Source organism: Aethalodelphis obliquidens, unplaced genomic scaffold, assembly GCF_003676395.1.
Source record: "Aethalodelphis obliquidens isolate GAN/ISIS:26980383/991018 unplaced genomic scaffold, ASM367639v1 scaffold16, whole genome shotgun sequence".
Classification (NCBI taxonomy): domain Eukaryota; kingdom Metazoa; phylum Chordata; class Mammalia; order Artiodactyla; family Delphinidae; genus Aethalodelphis; species Aethalodelphis obliquidens.
The window spans coordinates 14088196-14094044 of record NW_020837960.1 but is presented as its reverse complement, the minus strand read 5'-3'; the positions used below and the strand labels follow the sequence as shown (position 1 = coordinate 14094044).

Below are 5849 nucleotides of genomic sequence, written 5' to 3'. Positions count from 1 at the left end.
ATGAACTCGAAGGCTGACGTTCTGATCCAAATGTCCTATGTGTTTCCCATGATCAGTTTGCCTTGGCTTCTTCTGCTGAGTTTTCAATGCATCTGGAGTAGGTCTTAGTGTGTGGAAACCATTCTCTCCTACTTATGTTTTCTTAGACATGAAGGTGCTCCTTGGAAAAGAAGGCAGGAATTTACTTGGAAAAGCCAGCCCTTTTATTTAGAATAGTGTCTGAACCAATACACACTTGCCCAGGGTCCTTAAAAAGACTTGACTTGTCGGATGAGGTGGGAGTTTGCGGTCCGATTCTCTGTGTGGTGTCCGAAGCCAAAAGAGGCAGAGAAGGGGACTAGCCTGAGGTGTCCACCGCCTGTTGTTTGCTTCCTGTTAGACCTGACCTTGACTCTTGGTCAGAGTGTCCAACAGACCATGTCAAGAGTGGCCTTATCTCCACTCTGTCCTTAGGGGTGACATGTTTTTGAATGGTCACGCATTTCTACAAAGAGGATGAGAACTCCAATCCAGTCTGAAGCTTTTATTTTAAGGGCTGATGAGCTGCAGAAAATTTCCCCTAACCAGCCCATATCCATTTCCTGCCCTTTTCTGTCCTGCTCTGGTCCTGACGTGCTCTGAAACTACTTAACTTGGAGGCTGGCAGAGCCTGGAGTCACTTTTGATGCTTCAGTAGTGACAGGGTTATGGTTTGTGGCAATGACATTTTACTCTGAAAGAGATTATCTAAGCTTTTGTCACCCAGTGGCCTCAGCATCACCCGGAAGTTGTTAGGAAGCTCAGGCTGCACCCTAACCTCCTCAGTTAGAGTCTGCATTTCAACTAGATTCCAGACCATTGGGGTTTTTGATAAGCACTCTTGTAACCCATAGATGACTGAGATCATTGGATACTATTCCATGTGCAGAGCCCAGCTGCAAAAGGATGTTAGGACAGAGGGGCTCTCGAGCCCGCGGCTCTCCCCTTTCCGACACACCCTGGCCACGTGCGCAGCTCAGCGCTCCGTGTCCCTCTGCTGCGCCCCCGCTGGCCGGTGAGGAAGCCGTGAGCCTGGGCTCCCCGCGGGCCAAGGGGTTGCTCACTGAGAACGTGGCGTCGCTCAGAGGCAAGACGGTCCCGGACCACACCCAGATGAATGAGCTGCAGCGGCGGCACCTCGGGGGCCCCGGGCCTGGTCGCGCTCGGCTTCCCGAGCAAGCAGTTTGGGCAACAGGTGCGCAGGGCGGAGCGGGGGTGAGAGCGCGACCCGGGTCAGGAGCGCCGGCGGGCCCCGCGGCCGCGCGCGCCCTGGGCGTGGAGAGGCGGGCCTCTGGCTCGCTTCCCGCCGGCGCTCGTTCGCGGCCGGGGTTCAAGTCCACCCAGGGGTTTTGCAAGAAAGGCAACAGTCCAGTGACTCATGGGCAAACTCCATGTTTGCGGTCAGAAGGCTTCCCCTCCCGTCACGGTCCCAGGTGCCAGCTGCTCTTCTCTCCCGCACGAAAATGCCAAGAATGAGGAGATGCTGAAGGGCCTCAGGTACGTCCAACCAGACGGCGGGCTTGAGCTGGATCTCAGGCTCCCGGCCAAGGGCGAGGGGAACGGCGCGCAGGCTCACCGGCTCTTCGCCTCCGCGAGGCGCTATGCACGCGCAGTGAGGACTCCCCTGCCCTCGTGACCGACCACAAGCTCCTCGCCTGGTCTCCGGTGTGCCGCAGCGACGTCGCCTGGAACTTCCAGAAGCTCCTGGTGGGCCCGGACTGTGTGCCGTGCACGCGTACAGCCGCCGCTTTCTGACCCTCGACCTCGAGGCTGCCATTGAAGCCCTGCTGCCCCAGGGGCCCCGCTGTGCCCCGGGCGCCCCTCCTACCCCTGCTGCTTGGCAGTCACAGCGCTGCTCTCTGAGGATTTGATCCGTGAAGGTGTTTCCCCTAAACCTGCGTGGAGGAACGCCTGATGTCCAGGAAAATCCCCCGAGATGGGCGCTGGTCCATCCCAGCCTCCTCTTTCCCAGACCACAGCTCCTCACTAATAAAGTGCTGAGTGTCAGGGGGAAAAAAAAAAATACAGGACAGAGGGTCAACTATGAAGTATTTCAGTGATAGGCTGGTGAAAGCAGAGGAAAATTGGGTTATCTCCCCTTTGATCACGACTTCCTCTCAGGCATCTCATGGAATCCTGTTCGGTTTTCCCTCTTCAGCCCAACTCTAGAGAATCTGGTAGTCATTCACCCTATAAGAAATGGATGGGAAGATACTTTTTCATTCTATCAAAGCCAAACATTCATGAAGTGTCTCTTATGCACCAAAAAGTGCTTCTCAGGAAGAAATGGTGAACTAGAGTGGAAAAAGAGAAGGCTGGTGGGAGAAACTGAGAAATAATTAGGAGATAAATTAGCCAGAATTTAGTTACTGGTGATGTGGTTCTGGGGTGGGAGGCTGGGTTTGAAGGAGGGCGTGGAGATGAGGTGTTTTCTCAATTTTTAGCCCGTGTGGCTGGGATCGAGGTGGTGCCAATACCGAGACAGAGGTGACAGACAGAGAAGCAGCACGTTTAGTGAAGATGAGTTTACCATTGCCCAGACTGAGCCAGACATCTCATGGGCATTTGGATATATGTGTCTGGAGGAAATTGAATTTCAAAAAAGAACTGGGTTTCCCTGGTGGCTCAGTGGTTGAGCGTCCGCCTGCCGATGCAGGGGACACGGGTTCGTGCCCTGGTCCGGGAAGATCCCACATGCCGCGGAGCGGCTGGGCCGGTGAGCCATGGCCGGTGAGCCATGGCCGCTGCGCCTGCGCGTCCGGAGCCTGTGCTCCACAACGGGAGAGGCCACAACAGTGAGAGGCCTGCGTACCGCAAAAAAAAAAAAAAAAAAAGAACTAACCAGGAAACATATGATTGACCTGGAGCTACAGAGTGGGGATAAGTGGCTTATTCCTCTAAATTTGATAATAAAATAAAGGACAACGCCCTCCTGACAACCTGTACGCTTGCGTGGTGGTCAGGTCCACTCTGCACTGTTTTTTCTCCTGGGAACAGGGCCGGGCACTCGGCTTCTTCCCATTTCGCTAGAGCACATCCTCCCTCCACAGCCGCTCTCGAGGCTCCTCACCCCGCGCCAGGATGAGGAGTCGGATGTGGCTGCCCCGGACCCCATTCTTTGTAGTTCCTGGACGTGGCACGTAAGCCTTCGGTTTGGGGTTTTTCACACCAATCCCTCTAGGAAACAAGAGGAGGAGAAATATCTGAGCAAGAACAAAATTGGTCTCCTGTGTAGTATTTCTACCAGGAGTAAATAGATTTCCGGAGCCATTCAGCTTGGTACTTTTCCTGGACATCAAAGGTGCCCCTCGGGAATTAAATGGGAAAGGAAACTTATGTTGACTGACTTGACTGAGAGTAAAAACAAAGGGAGTTCTAATAATGAAGATGATGGAATGCATTTTCTTCCCGGATTAATAGGTTGCTCTCTGGGTTTTATTGTTTCTTTTTTCTCTTTCTTTTAGCTTTGTTTTGTTTTCTCCTTTATTCTTATTTGCCCTTCTCTTGGGACCAAATCTTGACTCTTGTACAAAATCTCATGCATGCAGATCGCTGTCTGTGAGGTCCTCGTTGTTCCAGAGAATGATATCAGAGCCTCCAACTATAGGTATTAACACAAGGCTACGGAACTCAGATAAATGAATTTCAAATGCTGCCCTGTGCGTGATGAATAACAATTCCTTGCACTAAACAGGATATAGGATTTATGTGACATTTCGTGCTGAGAAATAGTGTCACTAACCAGGCAAGTGGCTTGTGGTTTCTCCACTTTTCTCTCAAATGATAACAATATTCATTTTCTCCTCTTTTTGACAAGGAAAGAAAAAAAGCTGGACCATCAGCCCTTTAGTCTTCCTTCGAAGATTTTGTGCAGCATGAAGTAATGCTGGCATTTTTTAAGTGAAATTAAGTAATAAAAACACTAATCTGAATAGTTCCTCTCACTTGGCCATCCTTCACCCACAGTTACTCGAAGTAGCTCAGGTGAAAGTCATTTCTCCTGATTTACCAGAATAATTTTGTAAGGTGATCATAGTTTCTTGGAAAGGCTTCTGGGAAAATCCTTTGGATTTTTCAAATCGGAGATAAACATCATCCTTTATATTTGATTGCTAGAGATAACTGGTGGACTTTGCCTAACAGCAAAAATAATCAGTGCAATTTCTTTACACACATTCACTCAATAACATTCCTTGACATCTACAGTGAACACAGATTATGCTTGGTGTGAAGAGATTCCTGCTCTGGGGAAATACATGTTCTTGGCAGGAGATAGATATGTAGTGATGAAGACAATGTGAGAGTGATGTGATAGAATGATGTAGAAAGGGCCAAGGGAGCAGAGGTAACATTAAAGCAGGGTCTTGAAGAATCAGCAAGAGAAGGTCAGGTAGCATGGGCAAAGGGAGCAGAGTGAGAAGGCCATGGGTTTAAGGTATATGTGTGTTTAGGATATGAGGTGTATGGGAGGGAAGGAAAAGGAGGGCAAGGACCTGATTGTGACTGTCGGGTGGGCTGGGTCAGGAAGTTTAGATGTTACCCTACAGGTAGTGATGAGCTGCTGTAAGAGTTTTAATCAGGTAACTGCTGCTTTCTTTTACTTTTGGAAAAACACCCAGATGCTCTATTTTCACACTCTGGAGCTCTGGTGCCCCAGAAATAAACAGAGTAGGATTATACAGTTTATAAAATGTTGCTTACTCTTGGGATGTGAAGGTCTGGTCCTATCTAGTTCCAGGTCTCCCTTTTTGCTTACATATGCAGAGAACACCCACATGCTTGCACGTGGATGTACGTATGTGAGCAGGGGTGGGGATGGGGGATGAGGATGATACCCCTGGACACCTACCTGCCGAGAGCACATTTCTACACATCTAACTTCCTCAAGGTCTACCCGCCCTTCTCAACTGGCATTCCTCCGTAACATTAATCCTCAATGCCTTAAGGCATCTGATATATTTTTGATAGATCAACTTCTCTCTTACGTATCTAGAATGGAACTAGCTGTGGACTTGGGAGAACTGAGAAAACAGTCACTCAAATCACTTTCTGTAGGGCTTAGTACTTCACACCCTTCCAGTTAAGAAAACCTGCAGAGGGACTTCTCTGGCGGTCCAGTGGTTGACTCCGTGCTTCCACTGCAGGGGGTCTGGGTTCGATCCCTGGTCAGGGAACTAAGATCCCACTTGCTGCGTGTCACGGCCAAAAAGAAGAAAGACTGGAGACAGGGAGAAAAGTTAAGATGGTACTGCAGTGGTCCAGGAGTTGGATGTATTGTCTTTGTAGGGTTCCCAACAGAAAGATGGGCCCCGTAACACAGTAACAATGTCTGTGCTCTGCAACTATGTTCCCAGCCATAACGGACTGCTTTAAGGGAAGATATCTCACCCAAATACACCAATCAGATTCTCTCACCTGAGAATTTGAAACTTGGAAAAGAGTCACAAAAATTGGGATCCTGGTCTTCCCTGGTGGCGCAGTGGTTGAGAGTCCGCCTGCCGATGCAGGGGACACGGGTTCGTGCCCCCGTCCGGGAAGATCTCACATGCCGTGGAGCGGCTGGGCCCGTGAGCCATGGCCGCTGAGCCTGCGCGTCCGGAGCCTGTGCTCCGCAACGGGAGGGGCCACAACAGTGGGAGGCCCGCGTACCGCAAAAAAAAAACCTTGGGATCCTTTGAGCTGATTCAGGACTGAATCAGCTGATGGCAGAACTCAGGAACGATGCTGTTGAGATTCTTGGTGCTGTCCTGCTTTCTGCCTTCTGGAGGCTTGCTTGTTAATTTATTTCTAAATTTCAATTTTAATATATTTATTTCATCACAAACATTAAA

General features: G+C 50.0%; 1 pseudogene; it reads left to right on the top strand.

The window, feature by feature from the left end:
* The first annotated feature begins 924 nt into the window (after positions 1-924).
* Positions 925-1889, top strand: LOC113625546 (glutathione peroxidase 1-like; annotated as a pseudogene).
* Positions 1890-5849: the final 3960 nt, after the last annotated feature.